Below are 23962 nucleotides of genomic sequence, written 5' to 3'. Positions count from 1 at the left end.
AGATAAGGACAGACTTGTCCAAGCCATTTACTGACGCTGTGCTTCTTGTATAATGGCAAGCTGCTGTGAGAAGAGAGGGTCCTGCTCCCACCCACTGCTGGGTCTTGCCCTCCTATCGGCATTGGGGACCACTGAGAGCTGCCTCAGAGTGAGCCAGCGCTGCACAGGATCTGGTGCCGGCAAAGATAGCATCGAACATGCAGCAAGCGGAACAAAGTCACCCCAACACCACATGATCCCTGGACATGACAGAGGGGAAGCTGTGTGCACACAGGGCTGAGGCAAAGCACAAGACGGTGCGATTCTGGGGTAGCAGATCGCAATTACACCGATTAGGTACAGCAGGAAGGCAGGCCCTCGGCCACGCCGGGAGCTTACGGACAGCGCCAGAAGCGGGGACTGAATCGCCTGAACTGCAGCCGAGTGCCCTGTGTACAAGGGCCACTCTTCTATCCATCAGAAAACTTTTTTTTTTTTGCTGATTATAAAGAATATAAACATGTCTGTCTTATTATATTTAAGAACTACATAAAAAGTTTAAAAAAATACTCTGAAATAAAACATACCATGAAAAAAGATACTTTACAAAAACTGCAGCTTCTATTTACATTGCAGGCTAATCACTCCAGAAATAATACAATTTTAAAGAGTAATAGAACCACAGAAAGGATTAATGATACAATCCAGACCTCTAGTTAAAATGTTTTCAAAGACAATTCTTATCTCAAAGAATCCTTGCAGGCATTTAGCCTTTTCAATTACGCATTGTAAGTCTTCAGCAACTCTCTACGATGTTGATGGCAAATTTTCAAGGAGGAGACTATGCCAACAGTAATTTTTTCTCTCTCTGAATCCAGGTCAACACATACATATTGTTCTATAGTTTCAACTGGTAGAAAAAAAAGTTTGTGACTACTCCATGGCAATTATTACGCAGAAACAAAATAATGAAAGAATGTTCTCAGAGGCGGTGTGGGAAACTGCTGAGGGAGTTTGTTCTAGGAGGGAAGGGAGCCTTCCCTTATGTTTATAGAGAATACCTATAAATTTACATCAAGACTTATCAGAAGGGGGGTAGGACGACGACTTACTAGGATTACCTTCCAAGTTTTTCTTAATAGTCACTGATTTTTTTTCCGCAGTTGGTTGACTCTTAATCATGCAGACTTTTTCCAGAGAGACTTACTCTCAGATATGTAACAGGCCTGGTACCACAAGCATTTCAGCTGCTCACCCAAGCATATTTGATATACCACTTTTAAACAAATACGCAGCTCATATTCAAGGGCATGTGATACCCAATATAGCACTTTTTCAGTACATGGTGATCAATCACATCTCAGCATATCTCAAAATATATTTGAGCATGGGATGAAATAAAAAAAATCCTTTAGAAAAGTTCACAAACCCAAAAGATTCCCAAGATTGAAGTGAGAGGGCAGGGAGAGGGTGTGCAGTTATCAAATCACTTATCTGGGAAATGTTTGATTTGGTACGTAAATTTTACACACAGGTATAAGCCATCACATCCAGTACATATGTTCTCTGTAGAATTACTGACAGGCAATGAGCCATACCAGAACACAACAAAAAACGATTTACAACATTTAATGGACTATTAGGTAGCAGAGGGGAAAGGTGAGGCAAGAATGCACATAATGTGTGAAATCATTAAAAAAATAAAAACAATGTATGTATGTACATTTAACAATCGATTTCTTATTGAAGAATAAAAAGGAAATTATCCACATATACTGAGTTTGTAAGCAAAGTGAAGTAGCTGCTTTAACAATTTTACTATTACAAACACTCAAAATACAAGTGAGACAGGACAAAGGTGATGTTCTGGATGCCCCAGTGGCCTTGCCTAATACACAGAAGTATTTTCTCCTGTAATAGACTGAAGAGTTCATGTTCCAGACCGGTTCCTGCCCACCAGTGGTTGTGCTCACCAACGCATATAAAACACACTTTAAAGCTTTGTGACAATTCTTAATGGAAGTTAAATTATTCAAATGCTAAATCTTTTTGTCTATCTTTAGTAGCCTAAAAGTCAATTTTCCAATCTAAGACTCGAAATGTGGCATGCTTAACCTGGCTAATGGTTGTGGCTGGGCTCCCAGATCTGGCTCACCGTGTGGCCGTGCAAACAGCAGTGCTGGCACAACAAAGCAGAAAGCAGGAAAATAAGTAGCTGAGACAAAGGGGAAGACAGACAGACTGCTTTTTTAGTAACAATGACAGCTTTAAGCATGTGTCAAATATGATCTAAGTCAGTCACACTGGCTCTGCCTAGTCAATAAGGAGAGGGATAGGTGGGATTAATCCCTTTTAGAGTGCACTTCGAAAACACATAAATTGTTTCTCTAGAAATGCCTCACCCTACCAGTTAATTACAGAGAACAGCTTAAAACAAAGCCTCACTTGTAGATAACCGAAGATTGCTGAACTGAGGACCCTAATTTTTTAATTTTACATGAGCCTTTTCTCCTCGTCTGCCAAGTCTGAACTGAGAGTCAGCACTATATGTTACAAACCACATTAAGTCCTGTCTTACTAGCAGAGTGACTTAGGCTTCCCTTGCAGTGAGAAAGGGAGTGGTGGCTAATTGAGTGGTATCATTAGAAGGGAGTTAGGTTTTGTTTTTCTTGGATTTTTCACAACAAGAGAGTTCTAGCATACACATGCAATTAGCATGGTATTATAATGTGTTTTACCCTCTGGCTGTACACACATTGTTTAAGAGATGCAAAAGCTGATACCATCTTGTTTAAAGGAGATATTCATAATCATTTTAGCTGTAATTTTTAAAGGAAAAGCCACACAGGTAAGTTGAGAAGGAGGAAAATATTACAGCAGTGCAGTTTCTAGTCTTCACTTTACTGCAATGACCAGAGCTCTCTCTGGAAGGCTCTTAAACTTTCAGCATGATGCCCATCACCACTAAGAAAATATACGAATGGCAATCAACAGACTGGCCAGTCATAGCATTGTCAGTGCTGAAGCAGCAGCAGAAATTAAGAGAGGCACATCAGATCTGAGGCTGACTACTCACTGGAGTGAGCAAAGACACTGACAAAAGGTGGACTCATGCAGTGGCCAGAGACCCAAGTGTAGGGTTAAATTACATAATTTCTTATTATTCTACCTTCAAGATACATTAAATATCTGCTTATCCTAAGCAGCTAATCAGGGCCCACACAGCAGATACATGTAACACACACAAAAACACTTACAAAGTGCAACCACATATTTTCACCAGCAGTTCATGCACTCAGAAAGTTTCCACAAACTGTTTACGATCCTGCTGTAATTCATTGCCCACAAGGAGATCCCAGTAGCTGCAGTACAGAAGATTAACCCCTTTCTAACAGCCTGTAAGAATGCACTCAGTAAAAGTTGGTACTGATAGCAGAATTCTTAGCAGCCAAGCATGGAAAACTAAGAAAAAGGTTTCATTGTTAAAAGACATTATCAAACAGAACAGCTGTTATTTTTTGAGACATTTAAGAAACGGATGTGCTGTTAATGATTTTCAGGTCACTATGGCTCTGCAGCAGCCTCCAGCTGACAATACTTCAAAGATGCTAAAATGAAATATTAACAGTGAGTAAAAAAAATTCTTTGAGAGATATGCTATGATATGAAAGCAAACTGAAAAAGATAGCTGAGGAGCTACTACCGAGCAAAACTTTGATTTCACTTACATTTAACTTGGAGACATGGACATCTAACACCAGTCAGTGGGAAAGTAATAAGGAACTACACAGGCCATGCAGTGACAGAGCTCAACCGATCTACTGGAGGATGTACCAGCATCGCTACCACTGGAAGACATAACACCCACTGCCCTCTCTCAAATGTGTATTTCACACTTACAAAATAACCTTTGCAACATAAGGAAGCAGCTTGCTTTACAGCCTTTTTGGTAATGGCATGCTCTGCCTCTACAACTAAGTAAAAGTAATATACAGAATTAACTGTATGATATAAAACCTTTTTTTCTCAAAAACAGGGATGTAGTAAAGCAGCATACCTAACAGCCACCTCTTTGGGGTTTTTTGCTTGCTTGTTTGTTTGTTTGCTTTTTTGTTGTTTTTTTTTTCCTCCACTGAACTTCAGTGGTACTGTAAAGACTCACTGGAAATGGAGCCCAGATTGTGCTAGTCACAATTAAAATAAATAACAGTATGTATCTTGAAGGGACTAATCTAATTTAAAACAAGTCAGACTAAAAAGCAGAAGAAGCAGCAAAAGTATATGTTTACTCTATAGAGAAGTATTTACTATCAGTTATTCATTTACAGGTCAATGTTCACTGTAATAATTATAATTTGAGAGTCATACCATTTTTAAGTAGTACAGTATGTTACTGGAGGTGTTAAGAATGTCTCAGTTAACTTTCAGCTAATTAAATGAAGATATTAGAAGTTTAAAGAAAAAGAGGGTGAGATGTGCAGCAGTCTTCATAGGTAAACATAAAAAAAGTACGGAAAGAGGAAAAATATTTTGGAAGCTGTTACTTATTCAAGCTACTCAAGCAAAATCTGTGATGCAAACACTTTTCAAAAATCCATTTTCAATTCAATTCCCTTTTCAAGTAAATCAGAGTCCTGAATGTTTTAAGAGATTTCAGTGTTCCTCCTCTTCTCAGCTCACCTCTTACCTGCTCCTTACCTACAGTTAAGCCTGTCCAGTGCCTGGGGAAAATACCTCATTTAAAACTGAAGTGACACATTCTGACTAACACAGGAAGCCTGTGCTGTGTTTCAGTATGGATCAAGTAAAACAAAAGCTAGGCAAAGCTCTAGAAAAATTAAAATCATGCTAAGAACACCAACAGACTTAAAGCATCTCGCTGTCAACATAATCTAGTGAGGTCTGTATACTGTGGAAATGGGTTTCTCTCTGAAACCATTATTAATTGGCAACTGAAGGCAGGGTGCTACAGTCCAAATGCAGACTGCTCTCTAGGAGGAAGCAGTATCATGCTGGCTGTTCAATACTTGCAATTCAACTGTTTCTGTTAAGTCTTCAATAACAGCATCTGCTGAGTTTTATATAAATGGCACAGAGATAAAAGAGGTCGTTTATCTGGTTTTTGGGTATTTTTGGCCACTTCACAAGGTAATACAGGTCTGTATGCTAAATCTGTAGTGCTGGTTGGGAGTTCCCAGCACTTTCAGCAGCGCTGGGGGTGGTGAGGGCGGTACCAACAATTTTCCATCCAGATGTCCAGGTTCTTGCTCATTTTGTCACCTACCTAAAGTGCAAAGCATCCCATCAGGTTGCATTAAGACTAAAGAGTAGTACTCTGCCCAGAAGCAACAGACAGTTCATTGACAAACATTCGTCCCTGTTTTACCCATCTTTGGAGGTCAGCTTCAGTAGTTTTGCATCAGTTTCAGTGCTCATTCACGCAAGGGATCACTCGATATTAAATCGATGAGAAGTCCTTTGCAGACTGACATGGACTGATAGAACTTGGGTGAAGGTGTTCACAAACAAAAATAAAAGCTTCTTACACTTTTAAACATCTGGAACCTACAAAAATATATACCAGCTAAACATTTTCCTAAAATTGAGGCAAGTAAATTAGGTTTTACATCCAGGAATTTGCATTTGAACAATGCTTTGTGTGCATTTTAAAGATACCAAACAGAAAATAAGTTTCCTAAGATTATCAAAAAAGACAATTTAATTAACTTACTACCAATGTGCATTCTCAGCATTTAATTAAGTTTTCTCAACATACTCCACAGAATACCGTAAGGTAGTAAAAACATACTTAAAGGCACTCCAAAAAACCTGTGCTGTAAGTTACTCCAAATAGCCAAGTCTTTCAGATACATATTCTTGACAGGTGGACTTTTTTAGAGGTAGAGGATTCATTCAGGGAAAGAAAAGACTGAACACAAGCTAAGAGATTTAATGTATAACTTTTGGGTGAGCCTGAAGAAAACACCTAGATTTAACTGTCACTAAAAGGTATTTTATGTGAAAGGGTTAAGCAACTTCTTCTTCATACCACACTTCAAAGGTATGCTTTATTCACATCTTGCTCAGCTGCCAAATGCAGACCTCTCCAGAGCTCCTTTTTCAACCATAGATGTCCTAAAAAGCCTTTTAATGTTGCGTTCTAATCACACCCTCAAGCATGTGCGCCATTATCACTCATTCTTTAAAAATCAGAGCTAAAAGCAAAACTGATTACTGCAAGAAATCTGTCTCCTTGAACAAAAATTGATTCAGAATATCTTACTTAAAAGAAAGGATAGAAAATTAAAGGGATACTGTTATGGTTAATCTCTTTTAAAATGTTTAATTTGCCTTCCTTCATGGAAGCTTAAAACTGAAACTGCTTTCCAAATCAAATTTATTTCCTCATTTACACAAAATTTTCTGGCTATGCTTGAGACCTTTTATTTACTTCTCAACTGCCTATATGAACCACAGCTAGAGTAAGTTATTACACTATTTTGGACAATTATACGGATATGTTTTTTAATTCCATAAAAGCGATTTTTTTTTCAGTCCATGGCATAGTTCTGTGAGGTCTATGATGTTCATAAATAAATAACATGCCTATTAAGCATACAAATCTCCATGTATTTTTGTACTTATTCTTTTAAAATGTATACCACAGTTACATGAACTACTACATTCCTGGCCCAATTCACTGACCTCCATTCCCATTCCCACTAGCCAGTGAAGGAAAACCCAAATGAGAAACCTGCTTCTCCATGTCCAACAAGCCTCCAGGCTCTGGCACAGTTCCTAGAATATTTTTGCACCTCTGTAGCAAAGTAGGTTAATAAAGTCTCTGGTCATATCCTCTAGATGGATACCTAGTTTCCAGCAATAATTATCCCCAACATCTTAAGTTTCACTATCAGCTTTCCCTTGTACCTCTCATCCTCCCATAGCATCCTCTCCCTGGGGTAGAAGGACAGGGACAAAACAAAACAGGGAAAAAAAAAAAAAAAGTGACTAAACTTCTTTTTGCCTCATTACCCCAATGAAACTGCACAATAATCCCTGTGAAACAGCACTGCATCCTCATCTCAATTAAAATCTCAGTACTTCATCTTCCAGGTTAACTCTATTGTATTTCAGTCATTCATTTTTTTTTCACCACTATCATGTTTGGCTGTTTGCCAGCATATGAAAAACTCAGAAGAGTATTCAAACAAAGTCTGCAACAAATATTTGAAACACAGTCCTTCACTCCAAAGTAATTACACTCCAGTGTTCTCTGCTACCACCAAGGGAAATAATTGTATCTGCTAGTTAAGTATTAAGCCTCAGGACTTTGATACAGTCGTTGTATTAGGCTCACATTACCTTTTGATTTTAATAAGTACTGCTATTCATGTCCCCAAATCGGGTAGTAATGATAAATCTATGAACATTCATCAAGGTTTTTACCTGGAAGAGGCAAATCTTATTTACCAACCTTTCAAGTTTCAACTTATATCCTGCCTGTTCCTTATCACAATATAAATATTTATTACAATAACACAGAATACAGTATCACAACTCAGAATACTTTTTAGTTGCCATTCTCTCTTCCATTCCCTTTACCAGAAATTATTTTAACCAACTGTATTTTTATTTATCTATCTTGCACGGGAATGGGTATTAGAATCACGTAACTTTAAAATATTACTTAAAATTTACATTAGGCTTATAAGGTACTGTAATTCCCAACACCAACATTTAACAATGGCCAAAGTAAACACTAACCAGAGACATCTCACCTCCTCCTCTACTGAATAAACCAAAGCAAAGAGCTGAGAAACAAAACAAACAGCACACCTGACAAAAGTTCTTTTAGTGCTATCTCTTTCAGAGATAATACTGCTTTTTCTCACAACGGCAAGTCAAACTGAAGATAATCCTTTACATATTTTCACAAGAGTGGTACAGACCCCAACTACATTAATGGCAACTTCCCTGCCATCGCATACAAGGCAACCCTAAATCAGCTCCTCTGATGCTTCCTCCGTACATTTTACTCCTGTGTAAAGATTTCTGTGTGACCAATACTGCATAGTCATTCCTTCTTTGAATTACTGCACGAACAGAAGGGACGTATCAAAACACAACTGAATATGAAATTAATTCATATCCTGTACAATCCAAAAGTCCAGAGATGCTTTAGGGTTATGGGCTGGTTTTAAAATGTGAAAGTAGTGCTTTTTATTTTAGTATATGTTAATGAAGATTTAAGAAAGACCTATAACTTTGCAAAGAAGAAAAAAATCAGGCTTGTATTTATTAACAGAGTTTAAAGAGACATCAGTCTCCCATTACCATGGTCCAGTGAAGTGAATGATCCTCTGTCACATACCATCGTCTCACACTGCTGTAAAAATTTCACCTATTTCCTTGACAGTCTCGATCACATTGGAACCATAACCTCTCCTTTCCATTAGACTCAGAAGGCAACTTCAGAAATATTCAGATATTAGAGTGACAGACTAAAATAGACAGGTAAATAGTACATTTGAATTAACAGCCTGCCGAGAGTGATACAAGATGTTTTAAAATTCCTTCATGTCTGCAATGGGCAGAATGTGTAACCAATGCGATTCCTCATCTTGTTGAAAATTCTGAGAGATCATTTGGCTTACCACTCAAATGCCTGAAATACTGTATAATTTGCAATGTCTATAATGTCTATTTTCAAGTAAAAGAAGTCCTTGTGTGTGTGTGTGTGTGTGTGTATATCTAACGTATCTGCTTGGTGTTGAGCATTTGGCAGTCAGCACTGTTCTCGTCAACGTTCAAGTCCTTTCACGTTCACCTTCTACCTTTGTAACGCTTCCCAAGGCTTACCATCACCCCCTTTCTGACTGTGCCCAAGTATACGACCATTACTCAAACAAGTAATCAGGGTTTTCTGCAACGACGGGACAGCATCACTATGCCAGTATTATATCTAATGCTTATCTGAAGCAAAGCATACCTTTTCAGATGATTTGTTACAGCCAGTAAATGAACTTCCAGCTTCAGAACTGAGAATTTTTTCCATTGCAAGTCTATCTGAATGTTTAATAATTGCATAATAATACAGGAACAAAATTAATGATCAATGTAAAAACAGTCATGACTGATTTCTGCTGGTCTCTATTTCTGACTTTATTTTTGTTTCCTTTTCCAGAACAATACCTTCAGATTGAAGTAGAACTGAGTAATAAATTCATTATAATGATCAATAACTGAAACACCAATCAGTAATGCCATCAACCATACCAAACCTTCTGAGACTAAAATATAAGTGTACTTCAGGTATAAAATGAAAGATGTTGCTGCAGCTCTGTTGGCTGATGTGCAGTATATTTTCTATTGCTAAACAGAACACGTCACACATTTCTTTTACTGGCATTCACAAATAAAGGAGAGATCACTCAGAATGGTCTTGTTCCTTTAATTTCATCCTTTCATAATACTGATTACATTAGCTTTATGTCTTCCTTTGATACATTTGATCAGGGCCTGAAGGTGCGACACGCATACTGGCCACAATTAAAAATCCCTGGTTTAAGTTACAAAAGGTATCATAAGACAGAGTGGCAAAACTCAAAGGTTTATTGAAAGGCCTTGTCCCCTGTTCCTCTCCAAGTGTGGATGCTGGCAGGATGGCAACCCTACACACTGTTGAAAAGTTTAATTTTATATGTAATCTTAGATGACTCTTCAATATATTACAGGATCTTCAAGGGAAGTGTGTTTCTCCTCCCCCCCCAAAAAAACAACAACCAAAACCCACAAACAACAAAAAAAACCCCTCAACGACAACCTGAATTATTATAAACCAAACTAATCTACATCCTACACAGCAGCTGTTGTGGTTTCACAACTTTATCCAAAGAAACAAGAAAGTCCGACCTGCAGGGCTCTTGTCTAACCTGTTGGTTTCAAAGCCGTATTTAGTTTTATATGATCTCTGTGAACTGACCTGAAAATCCTAATATATATTTCTCCATTCTGAGTAGCCAAAAACCTTGTAATAACATAAATCACTACCACGGGTATAATTCCAGTCTTGGGACATTCTAAAGTAAAATACAGACTCCTCGAAGAAAACACAGAATTTCAAAGGGGAATTGAATTAATGTCTCTAAAACACTTTAAACCCAAAGTTTAAACAATAGTTCAGTATGAAATAAAAATTATTACAGAAGGATTCCCTTTACTGGGTCATATGATAGGTGACAAAATCTTCTTGGGAACAACTGTGGGCGTGATGATATATATACTTCTAATATTCAAATTACCAAACAACTGTCAGTTCTTAATGTTTCAGATGAGCAAACACTAGCACAAAAATGATAAGGTGACATGCCCAAGACAGAGATCAGAGAAAAAGCCACAAGCAGGCCAAGGCTGGTCCCGATTCTGTCAGCATTCACCTATTTTGCTTCAACTGCTTCAGAAAATAATAAACAATCCAAACCTAAAGAACATAAATGCTTTTCTCTTTCAGCAGGGGCAAAAGGAAAGCTGCAATTCAGATGGAGGGCTTGGGTAAGCATGTCAGTGCCCTCTCCTCAAAAGCACAGCAGAAGGCCTTAATCTTGACTTTTCATATATAATCAACGAGCAAATACACTCAGAAAAGCACTTTGATACCTTGAGCTATCTATAATAACTTTTTTAAAAAATGAATAAAAGGTGCCTTCCACTTTATAATTAAAAACTGCTTTTACTTAAGCTGTTAGGTAAAACCTTATTCACTTGAACTAAATCCAGTGGCCTGTGGTAAAATTGATAGCAATTTAAAAAAAATATTTTTGCCTATCACTATTGCTTTATGGCATTCTCTATGAGAATAGTTATGCATAAAGCCTGACAGCAGGCAGGATCTGTGCTAGTTGTTCTTTAGCCATTGACACAGAAGTATTCCGCAGAAGATGCACACTCCCTCCCAAGAAGCAGTATGGATCTATATGCAGAAGATAAACGTCTTTCTCTGTCGGACTATAAATGGCAACTTTTAATGGCTTTAATATTTAAACCTGAAAAGAATTCTAGCAGGTCTTAATTTCATATTCCTTTGTTCCAGTTCATGATCAGAATATTCACTTGTGAAGCAGCACTTGACAGAAGACTAACAATTGAGGACACTGTCACATGAATGCTACTTCAGGCGCAGCGGATGGGCTGCCACAAACGTGGCTGTGAAACTGCATCCTTAGTCAAACGCAGCTTCTACATTAAAACTGAGTCCTTCAAATCAGATATTTACTATACTTGTCAGCAAAGATGAGGCATATAAAAAAAATAATCTGAAAACATCGTGGACGGTAACAGTGAATTAATTTGCTCAATCCAAACCAGTGAAAGGAATAAGGGATGAGGAAGAGCAGTTTTGCCTATTTAAATTAACAGCAATTATCATGTGGGAGCTTCTCTCTCCAACAATTTGAATTTAGACATAAAAATAACGTAGACGCTAGTTATTACTCATTCTGTTTATTTCACTTTAAGAACTGGGTATTTATTGGATACAACTCCCCACTGCTTTTGTGTTTGGGTTTTTTTGTTTATTTTTTTTTCTCCCTTACATATGCTGAACTACAAGAAAACATAAACCATTAAACTCCATTGTCCTTTAACCATACATCGTGTTAACAAGATCCGTTTCCAGAATGATGACTTAGAGGACATGTGCCCTTAACAAAACTATTGGCAGTTCTTCATTTTCCAAGACGTCACTTTCAGCCTGTGTCTATTCTTGTTTGTTCTGGCTATGTCCTTGCAGTTGAAACAGGAATCATGACTTGAAAAACGCTAATTGAAGGGAAGATTCCTCAATTCTGTTAAAAAACCCCCAAAGAACGGCATCTCAATTTTTCTGGCATTGTTTTGACTGTCTTGATTAATATTTTTTTAAATGTACACAAAGAGTTAAGAGCTAGTTTGCAGATGCACCTTCCTAAATTGTTAGCCACAGCTCAAGCCAGATGCAGTAACTGTTGAAGTTAAGGCATGCTTGGACCCTAAATATTCTATACAGTCTGCATTTGTAACCTTGTGCAGTAATACATTATGCATATTAATTTTATGAGTATCATGTCTTTCCATGACCTGTTTGATCCGTGTCCCTTCAGTCAGTCAGAACAACAACAAAAAGAATAATTTTTGCTTCATCAACATACCCACAAGCTACAAATCAACATCAAGCAGGTCTTGTCTAGGGGATTTCAAAAGCACTTGGGGAGAACACAGGAGAGTCAGAAAGCACAAGGAGATTCAGAAAATTGTCTTCTTCATTTTAACTAAAAACACTAGCCTAGGAATTGATAAAATGAAGAAAGATGGATTGCAGACTGTGTGGAAATAACTGATATATTCTCTTCCTTCTTCCATAAAGTTTACCCGCAAGATATTCTCCCTCCAAATGAGAGATCTGAATTAAATAAGCCAACAAGAATTTACAGAAACATTCAAAGAAAAGTTATATTGCTATATGAGAACAACTTTTTTAACAATGCTTCTGTTCTGCTTACTGTGTAACCTCGGGGGGAGAAAAAGCTCTTATTTAGGGCTTTCAGATAGTTTGATATCGGTTGCCAACGCCCTTTAAAAATAGAAGGCAAGAGGAAGCCAAAAAGGTACACTGTTAAAAGACAGAAAGACATACACTTCTGTTCAGAAGTCAGTGTACTGTGGGCTTCCACTCCAGACAGAAGTGCCATACATAAACGAAAAGGGTTCCAAAATGGACTGTGACATAACTTTTCCTGTATTTTCTGTAATAAAACTTAACCTATTAATTAGGAACCAAAACAGTTAAAAGAAAAATGAAATGGTTTTCAGTGAAACAAAATCCACTGACCCAGACCACATGCTAGACTCCCTCCTTCCTCATCTACCACTAGATTGGCTTTCAAGTCTCATTTGCAGAGCTCAAGTGCTAGCACAGATCTTGGCAATTACTTCACATGAAGATAGCTCATTTCTGAAAATTGCTACTACCTCTATGAAATAAGTTTTTCTGTTCATAGAAAAATATTCAATTGCTACAAGAAATTATATTAAATAATAAAATGCATTATCTGAAATTAAAAACCCTATGCACGCTTTCAAGAGAGAAGGGAAACTCAGTAGCTTTTCAGAAAAAGACTAATAATGTAGATCAAAGCCAGAATAACTACTTGACCATCAGTTCAACACCATCCTCAGTTTTATTGCTCCCATTAAGCAAAGGCTCTATTCTGACACTACATTTAGCTTACAAAATTAAGAAAACTATAAGAGCACCGCCTGGTGGTACCAGAATAATGAAGAAAAATATTGCCATGAAACCAGGAATAGGTTTAGGCTTAAAATTTGGAATAGCACCATTACAAAACGACAAAGAAACTAAAACACCAGTGTCTCTGGTGAGCAACTTTTTTTTCACCTATAAATTGTATCTGCATATGAAAGAGAACGAGGGAAAGAAAATCCTTTCCTAGAGTTCAAAGATTCCTACATTTCCCAGTATATTTTACTTTTCCACAAAATTTCCTGCAAGAGGTCTTGAACAGAAAGCTCTGAATTTATTGTTTTCAAATTACACATAAATACCATCATACCACGTTCTAAGAAAATTAAAGAAATAACAGAAGAAAATTTACCTATGTACATATTCTTTAAAATTATTCTTCTATATTCTGGTGTTATACTCAACATCATAAAGAGCAGAAATATTCTACTCACACACATATGCTTCCAAGCTTTTATAGAAAAACAGCACATCAGGAAATTAAAGAATGTACTAGTAGGACACACTGATTCCGTTACAGTCCTCATGATTAAAGCTCAAATTCTTACTAAGCACTTTTAAACTCTGTATATGGCCATGTTCCAAAGTCAGCCATAGCCACGGAAGTTATTTAATATCAAGGCTGACATAAGTCTACCTTCCTTTATCCATCACTCTCACATAACAAAAGAAGACACAACCTTAAATACTAAATAAAGTCCAGATCGCTCTGGTGTTTTGGTGTATTGAATAGCAATGCATTTTGGTAAAAGGCTGTACTCACTAATGCAGTTTGTCTGGTCTCCTGTTCCCTCTGCTGTGAAGTTGTATGCACTTGTGCACTCCAAGTCTGTACTGCTACCACACTGTATGCACTCACACATTACACACCTGAGTTCAGTTGAATACAACTGCAATTTTTTTCCATGATTATTGAAACTCCCAGTAGACATTCTGTAGCAAAATTACGGAAGTCTGAAACCTAGAAAAATGCGTTGACAATTTCACTGATCAAGGCTCTTTCTGTACTATAACAAGATATAGCAAAATATAACTAAGGATTGCCAAATGTTTCTGTAGAGCAGATGACTTTGCTCTTTTCTAGGTTACTCCTACAATGCACTACGGATGGAGCTCTAGTGATTTCCACAGGCAAACAGTATCTATTTTCTACAATTTAGCCCTTGTATGGAAACTCTATTGTCTTCATTTAAATATGCTGTTGATAAACTGCACTTCATACAAAGTACCACAGACAATACTGGAAAATAAGAAAATGGGGTGGAAGTGATGAAAAGGACAGTCAGAACACAGTGGGGAAAAAAAGGCATAGAAAATGTGTTACCTATGTTATTCCTTTAAAAAGCATGGCTTACTGCTACAACAACATTAATTTTTATAACCCCTCTGTACTTAGACAGCAGATAATTGCTATGGTTGGTACCACCTTTAGCTACTGCCCCATTCACTACCCATCCCATCTACTACCACTTACATTCACTTTTTCCTTGCTACTGCTTATTACGGTCAAATACTATTATCAATAAATAAATGCATTAACCACATAAACCTCTATCCTTTACATACCTATTTGTACTGCCTGTCATAAGCCACTTTCATTCAAGCACATACTACCTCACTCAGGGGTCTACTTTTACAAAATTGGATGTAATAGTTAGTTTGACTCACAATAAAGCAGAGCTTAGAGCATCTAGTGTGGTGTATTTTCAAATTGTAACACCAGGGCTTTATACATTCTAACTGCACTTAACTGTTTGTAGAACAGCTGAACACATCCACATTACACAACTTCGAGAGCAATAAAGCTTCTTCCTGTGTTTGAAAACCAACCTGCACTATTCCAACCCTGACAAGGTAACTGTCATCTTTGACAAATGTCATCAGTGAGATGCAAGAGACAGTTCTGGCCCAGCCGGTGGGTATTCCACATGCAGCAGGGATTCTCCCATTTCCTCCATCCCACATTTCCAGTTAGCCCATCCTCATCCTTCTCCTCCTAGAAGCTCGCGCTCTACAGCTCCACAGGCTTCTGCCCCCATACACTCCAGCACACACATCGCCGCAGTTATTTCCGTAACTGGTAACATGGGAGCAGATCTATACAACTCCAAACTCAACAGTTTACACCAGTGCTCGTAAGCCTGTTCACTAGTGTAATCAAGACTAAAGCTGCATCACCTAAAATCATCATTTATTACTTTAAGGATTCCCCAACTTTACAGGTAATATAGGACAGGCTCAAACTGGCATAAATCCAAGCTACAGCTTGGATACTGAGACTGTATTCTGTTTACAGAAAAGGATCATATCATTGTAAATACCTGGTACTAAGCAACAGAGAACATAGTCATTGATCACAGCCATTAAATAATCTATTACAGAAATTTAAAATGGACACCAGCTATTAAGTACCAGGCATACTACATACTTGTATTTCAGAAACAAAATCCAAATATTTTCAGATAATTACTCTCATAATAATATTTATAATGTAATCTTTAATCAAGTGCTTACTCTTAGATTCTAAAGGTTACAGAGGAAATTGCAGTTACTGAGCCAAGCTTCTTCTTATTGAATTCTTTTGACCAGAAATAAATGGTTTTTCAGTAAACCCTAGAAACTGTTCTGAGGACAAATCCTACTTTCTACATTACTTCTCATATTCCAGAAGGATTTTAAAATCTAAATTGCCACTGTATCATCTTATCCTCTGCTCCAAGGTCTTTCATTTTTCAACAGTTCAACAAAGTAGCTAGCTCTATTCTTGGGAAGCCTCCAGAGTTAGGAAATAAGAAATCAGACTAACAGAAATCTGAACACAGCAAAGGTATAACCGACAAAGGCATATAAAAAAAATATTAACTCATTCTTTGTCTCCGTTGAAATTCTATTTGGATCAGTTGGAACAGTCCTATAACATATCCTTGCTATGTAACATATCCTTGCAAGTAACTGACATTGCTTCAGCAGACCTTACAGTGAGTGCTGTATGGGAACACAAGCATTACCAAGCAATTGTGAACACGGGGAATGGTTGTAGGGGTGGCCACCACACAGTCAGCGTGGAGAACACTTGTTAGACCAAGCAGAATACAGATGTAAACTGATGAAATGTTGCAACCCAGCTGTACACTCCACCCAACTAAATTATCCCTGGGTCATGCAAGCAGACTGTAGCATTCCCTATGTGCCTTTTCAATCTTTCAAAAATAGAGGAAAGTTTTTTACATTCTGTGTAAAAAGAGGACTCAACTGCTCCACCGCAACTTTTCTTATTAAGAAACCAAAGACACCCTGCGCTTAAGTAACCAAAACTTCCACATAAAAAAACTTGGGAGGTAGGTCTCATTGGTACACAAAATTTAGTAGTAAAGGTACTGCTTGGTATTTGCTTACAAACAACTCAGGCAAACAGGACTTCAAAAGCTAACCCTCAAATACAGAACACATGGGTCTACTTACTTACAGGTGCCTACAGAAATAGTTTTAACCGAAAACACAGTATTATTCTCCTAAACATCTCCCTCCATCGTAAAGCTTATTAATCTATGTGCAGTTCTGCAGACTGTCAGCTTCTCAATTTTCTTGTTTTCTAACACTTAAATTAGAATTATTTTTTAAAATGGCATATTAAAAAATTCCACAAACATTACCACTTATATTAACAAATTATTATTCTTTTTAATATACACAAATTTAATTGAGCTCTACACAACTTTAAGCTAGCTTTTCTCATATGAAAAGCTGAATGTTATGTATTTCCAGACTAGAAGGCAGAACTTTCCAGAGGATTAAAGATACATGAGACCCAGATACAACTATTACAAGTCATCAAAAAACACTTCAAACATATCCCAAAGGCTTCCTTCTACTTTACCTCCCCACAGCTATTTTCACTCTCAATCCCATTTTCCCCCCAAGAAATCAAGCAGCCTCATACAACACACACACTTGTTACTTGCCTTTATTTACTACTCTTACTTGATCACATACAATTGGTAGGAATGCTTACACCTTCACCCATTTATAAACACTAAAGGCACTTGTGTTTGTGGATTAGTGAAATCAACAATTTAAACACTCTATTAAAAAAAGGTGAAAGAGCATGTGGGGGAGAAAGGGAGAGAAGAATATCTGAAACATGCCTTCTGAAAAATCAGTATTAGGTTGTAGTTCAGTCACAAGCTGTTCTGCTGTAACATTTGCAGAATTCAGAGGAAAGAGAAAACACCGAATGCTACCATGATCTAACTGTATTATCAGCATAGTGGCATGTGGATACAAACAACATCAAGATTTGCAGGTGCTGCAAAAACTACATGCATTTCAAGTGACCTGTGAAATGCTGACCTTGGCATAATTTACAGTGAACCGATTTATCCAAAATGGTCCTCACCCAACTTTGAGAAAAAAACAGGTTATCCACATTCCTTCTTTCTTGCATCATCTTACAAGACAATAATGAACAATCTAGTATATTACTTGGATAGCATTTCACCTAATTCCCAACGTCTAATTTAAATGCAAGGATTATTATATCCATTTCATTTAATTCGGCACATTTGGGGACTAGTCATTTAAATGTTAACAGAATTTTTCTTTTCATGAAATTAAAAAAAAAAAAAACAACAACCCAACTTAAACATAAAAGCTTTACAAAATTTCCCATATAAAAAAACTGGAAAAGGTCATTGTTCTACTATATTTCTTCACAAATAGAGTCAGAATCCAATTTAGATAAAGCAATTCTTTAAAAAATACTGACATAGTGATTAAAGATAATCACCTGCAGATCCTTAAATTGTGATGGTAAGTGTGGAACACAATACACACTCTGCTCTGTAATGTGCCCATTGCCAGTATTGCCTCTTTTGCCTTAGGCATCCTCTTGGTTTCCTCCAAGAAATAACTGAATAAAAACAACTTAGTCTCTTTCTGAGGAAATCACTGCCTATCTGCATCAGACGCCCCAGACAACAGAAAAACTCACTGAAGTATAACACAAAAAGTGGAAAACTGTTGTGGTTTAACCCCAGCCAGCAGCTCAGCCCCAGCAGCTGCTCACTCGCTCTCCCCGGGTGGAATGGGGGAGAGAATTGGAAGAGTAAAAGTGAGAAAACTTTTGGGTTGAGATAAAGACAGTGTAACAGGTAAGGCAAAAGCTGTGTGGCAAGCAAAGCAAAATAAGGAATTAATTCACTGCTTCCCATCGCAGGCAGGTGCTCAGCCATCTCTGGGAACACAGGGCTCCAGCACGTGGAACAGGGACTTGGGAAGACAAAGAACCATCACCCCGAATGTCTCCCCTTTCCTCCTTCTTCCCCTAGCTTTATATGCCAAGGGATCCCCTTGTTTCCCCTCCCAACTCCTTGTGCACCCAAGCCTACTCACTGGTAGGGTGGTGTGAGAAGCAGAAAAGGCCTTGACTCTGAGTAAGCACTGCTCAGCAAGAACAAACCATCTCTGTTCAGATCACCACTGTTTTCAGCACAAATCCAAAACATAGCCCATGCTAGTTACTATGCAGAAAATTGACTCCATCCCAGCCAAAACCAGCACAAACCCCCAAAAAGCCAGTATTCAATGCAGTGCTCCTGTCTGGACTGGTTCTGTCCAGCATCCACAGCCTGTTCGAGACAGGCAGCTAGTAGTAAAGAGACCCTACCCTCTGCTTGCTACTAGTAGTAAAGAGCTGAACAATGAAAGGTGACATTATTTTTAAAAATGTCATCCATAAGAAGTCAGGCAATTACAATGACATTTATATCACAGCTTCTAATGGAAAGTGTTTGCATACTGGAATTAGAATGAACTAAACAATGGTAATCTTTTCTAACTGGAAATTTCTGTTCACTTTTTTCTGTTACAGTCTATGTAGATAAAGCAGATGCATCATTTGAATGGAAAAGCTTCATATTTGAGGTAAATATGAGTGAAGATCATCAGCAACGCTAAACACAACAGTCAATACAGACAGCCCAGTCTTCCAAATATTCTGGAAGGAATTTTTAAAAAAAAAACTATTTCCAACCATTTTATTTATTAATTTTAAACACTTCTATTGCCCATTACTAAAAGCAAATTTAACTACACCAAAAATCAACATATCATCTTGTCGATTTTTTCCACTCTTAAGAAAAACCTTGATTTATATTCGTGATTTGTACTGTTGTTGCATCTTAGCCAGCTGTAGCACCAGCACTTTAAAAGGCTCTTTGGATTTGTCTTGGATTTGCTTAGTTTGAATGTTTTTGTAGGGATCGTCTCTCTGGATAACATTATTGGTGTGGATTATTCCTTCCAGAGCCTCTTTATCCAATTCTGGTGGATATTCTGTTCACCTACCAGAGATGCCACTTCCCGTTTGCAGCTCTCCACTTACAGTCTCATTCACAATGAGAGCACCAGGACAAACTTTATAGGGTCCTTTTGTATTTTTTTGATCGGTAACAAAAAAGTAATTTTAGACTAATACAAAATGTCAGATTAAATAGTTTAAATCAAACTGCCCATCTAAATGCTAATTAACATGGGACATTTTCCTCACATTCAAGTACTGCCTTCCACTAACAGCTGAGTTTTGAGGGAATGGAAAAAGATCATGATACAAACAGCTTTAGCTTAGAAAAAAATAATCTCTTACACCAAAAGTGATAAAGGATTTCTTAAAATAAATTTTCATAATTCAGTTTTTTCTAAACTTTTCATGCTTACCAGACTGGACTTTTGCATTATTATTTGCATTAACTATGCAAAACATGATCATAGTTCGCAGCAATATCAGACATCAGAAAGGGAATTTATCCTGCCATTATTCATATTTTTTGAGGCTGTAACATCCTTTTATTTTTTTTTCCTAATATACATTCGAGCAATTTTGTCCAAAAAAAATTATCTATATTGCATAGTTGCTCAGCATGACAAGTTCCTTTAAAGTAACAGGAGATTATCGGTTTATCCTGGAAACATCTTTCCTGCTGCTGTGCTTAGTATCAGTATAGTGATAAAACCCTCTCAAAATAGTTCTAGGGTCCAGGAAACAATCAATTGCACAGAAAATTCTTTCAATTTTTACTTAGCAATGACTTTAGTGATTTCAGGCCTTTGAAGGCCAGGAACAAACAGCAGATTTAGGCTAAATTATTTCTGCCTTTAAAAGTTACAGCAGCCTGTACATAATGTCCTATCTCAACGTTAACAGCCCAATTATTTGAAATGTTATACTGCTGTTTGACTTTCTGAATAAAAAGTATTAGAAGCAAATACATGAAAAAACACTGTGATTTCAAATAAGTGTAAACCAGGGCTTTAAAAAAAAATAATTCATATACTTTTTTTCTATTGTCATTTGTAACAGATTTCCCACAGAGATGCCTTTTAACATGGTTTTGATGATAATAAAACAGATTGCTTGATTTCACAATCTTTGATGAATGACAATAACTTTCCAAAATTAGACACATATAAAACAAATACAATCCCCACACACCTTACAGAGTCATAGCTTCTTATCCTGCTGGAGTTGATACAACCCAGCCAACAAGACAGTTTCATAAAATTTCAGCAGCAGTGTTAACAGCTTGAAACAGCAACAAAAGTAACCATTCCCTGTCTACCTCCACAGAAGTTGCAGTCCCTCTACACTGGTATAGGAATCCTGCATGAAAACAGCATGAGCACTTCTTGCAGAGGTATTAAGGCTATACCCCTCGCTCCAAAACCTATGAGCCTCAGCATGTTCAACAGATTATTATTATTATTATTATTATTATTATTAATCCCACCAGATGGCAGCAGCATGTTTCCCCAGCAAAACAGGGAGCACTTCTGCAAAGGACAGCTCCTTATGCTTAGAATATACACAAGCCTTCCAAAAATCCAAAACACCATCTGAAACATGGGACACAGTTTGTCGCCGAAACTAAAATCTGGATTTTTTTCAACGCGTTAACAGCAAATACTTAAAAAGCAAATTAGGTATGCAACTTGGCCCATGGCAATTTGCCAAATCTGCAGACCCTGGGAGAAGGTACCTGCACATCCCTTCCTGCTTCAGCAACTCCCCCTGCCCCTTTTTGTCACAGTTCAGAAACATCGAGCTCTGGCACTGCATTAATATTCACATATTTACTCTATGTTAAAGCACAATGAAAATGGATAAATATAGCAATTTAATGCTGGTTGTTCAAGAGATTCTTTTCTACTTTGCCAGCCTGAGTTAAGTTCACTTTAAAATCTATGTGTCAAGGACAGTTGATTTAAAACGTAATGGTGACTAGACGAGCAAGGATGCAGTTTGTGTACACAAATTCTAGTGGCAGCAATACAAACCTGCATGAGTTAATAATGAAAATGCTGAAGCATGATGCTTTGGCTCTTGATGAGTGAAAAACTCCAGCAGCACATTAGCTACCTCAAAACATCATAAAGTACCAGACAAATGAACTAATGACAAATGCTAATTCAACTGCCAAGTCAAAATCTTTGTCAGTAAGCTAACAGGAAACTCAATACCACACACTCCTGATTACTTATTTGACAAGCTAAACTCAACTGCAGGGTAAGTTGTATCTTTCTAGACAATGCAATGACATATCTGAGTAGCAAGATGAAAGACTCACTTCTTCAAATACTCAAACTGTAGCATAACATCTATTTCCCTCAGAAGTACAGATAGGAACTTTTCAGTTATCTGTTAGTGCCAATACATGCTCAGAAAGAGAAACAGATAAGCAACAGAAGCCTTATTCAAAATTAGCTTAGGCCTTATGTTGCTGAAAACTGTGTTACGCATGCATCAAAGTATATGTTTTTCATGTCTAAGGCAACTTAACCTGCAAATATCCAAAGCAACGTTTACGTTCAGTTGCATTATCTCACATGGCTAAAATTAAATTACATGGGCATTCTTTCACGTTTTGAATGAAACCTAAAATTCAGTTTAATTATTGCTTACAGAGTCTTAAATTCAGTCTGCATTCACTTGCAGAGGTTAATATGAAACGCCAAAAGCCTAACAGTGACCACTGAATTTAAATATATGTAAGCAAAGAGGAACTAATTTCAACCAATTACATTCTCAGTCTGTGTAGCCTGACGGCTTTACCTGAGGAGATCTGACCTCCAAGCTTCTGCTTTAAACACCCTCCCTCTATTTTTTTCCCCTTTCTTTTCCTTTTTTTTAAGCTGTTGTTACCTTGAAGTAAAAGCTGGAGTTACAATTTTGCAAGCATTGATCCCACCAGTGGCAATTCCTACTCGGGTGGACACGTTGCACAGTCAGGGGTGCCAGGAAGGGTGGACACTTTTGGCCCCATTCTGTCAGTCAAGAGCAGACCTTTCTTCTTCCTACACCTCTTTTTTTTCCCCTCAGTGCTCTTAATGATATTATATTTAAATATGCAAGGTTGACCTTTTATTCTACTGAATATTACGAAAGCAGATCTCCCTCTGTACCCTATTTTGTGGCAAAGAGAACCAAGAAAATAAAGACCTAGTGTATATATATATATACATATACAGGTAAACAAAATGCGTGTACCAAGCAATAACAAGGTCTGATCTTACATAACAATCTAAATTTAAGCAAGCCTGTAACAATTAAGTTAAAAAAACTCCACACTTATCCAAAAAATATATGAACAGATGGAAACACCCTTAGATATTTTTTTTTTACAGCAGATATCTTGTCAGTTTCCATTCTTTTAAATCAACTTTTTAATACCGTACCATAGCAAGAAGACAGCAATGCTAACTGTACAACAGCACCCCTCCAACTTTGTAAACTTAGCATTTAAATTAACTCCCTAGGCCTTCTGAGTTAAGGGACACAGGGTCAGCTGTAACATCAGCCTAAGCCTAGTTTGTGCAGCTTGCTCGGCCTTCTTAGAAAACATGATTTTATGGCAAGCACTGCTCTGGTTCTGAGTGACCAACTTCAAGGGTCGGTACAATGGAGTAACATGTCTTCCTCTTCTGAGGCCTGTCCTGCAAAAGCACTTTGCCACCGTATGCTGGTACAGGCTACAATCCCGGGCACAAAGTAATCCTATCTCAGTAAAAGTAAAGTGCAGACAGTAGCTAAAGCAAAACCCCTTAAGCACCACAGAAAGTCTTGTCGGCTGAATGCTGTGGAAAGTTCTGCAGGGACACGATGCAGCCGCACGCTTCAAACTTTGTGCTACAGGAAGTGTGCTGGCTGCCACACGCCTGCCCTCAAACACAGCGCCGAGGCAGCTCTCCTGTTTCTAAGGGACATTTCAGAATACGGTAAACTGACAACCATTTCTTAAAAGAAAAAGGAGAAAAGAAAAAAATCATGCCAGTTTTGCTTCAGTGATCCTGAAGGGCAATAATCACGTACGTTCTGTTAAGGTGATCACAAAATACATTAGAAGAGATTACACTCCGCTGACAGAATCCTCTGAAATAGCAGCTGGGGGAATAAAAGGACTGTAGGCAGTACTACAGTGAGACAGAAAATCCCATTTACATTTATGAGAGGAGAGCAAAGTTCAGATACTCTGTTTCAGGTAGCATATAGCATACTACCGCAGGTCAAACAGTCTCCTAGACAAAGATCTTGACAGGTGACTGAAGAAGGAAGACATTTTCATACGTTTTTAATTTCTAACTCTCAAGTCAGGTCAAAACATATATTCTAATGCTTATTTGTTAACCTGA

The 23962-nt window shown here is 37.6% G+C and overlaps 1 protein-coding gene across 3 annotated transcripts in view; it reads right to left on the bottom strand.

The window, feature by feature from the left end:
• Positions 1-23962, bottom strand: part of NLK (nemo like kinase) — a 66834-nt gene that overhangs the window by 40927 nt on the left and 1945 nt on the right. The window lies entirely within an intron of this gene.

This window comes from Falco punctatus (assembly GCF_963210335.1).
Source record: "Falco punctatus genome assembly, chromosome: 1".
NCBI classification, from domain to species: domain Eukaryota; kingdom Metazoa; phylum Chordata; class Aves; order Falconiformes; family Falconidae; genus Falco; species Falco punctatus.
This window is presented reverse-complemented; position numbering and strand designations above follow the sequence as displayed.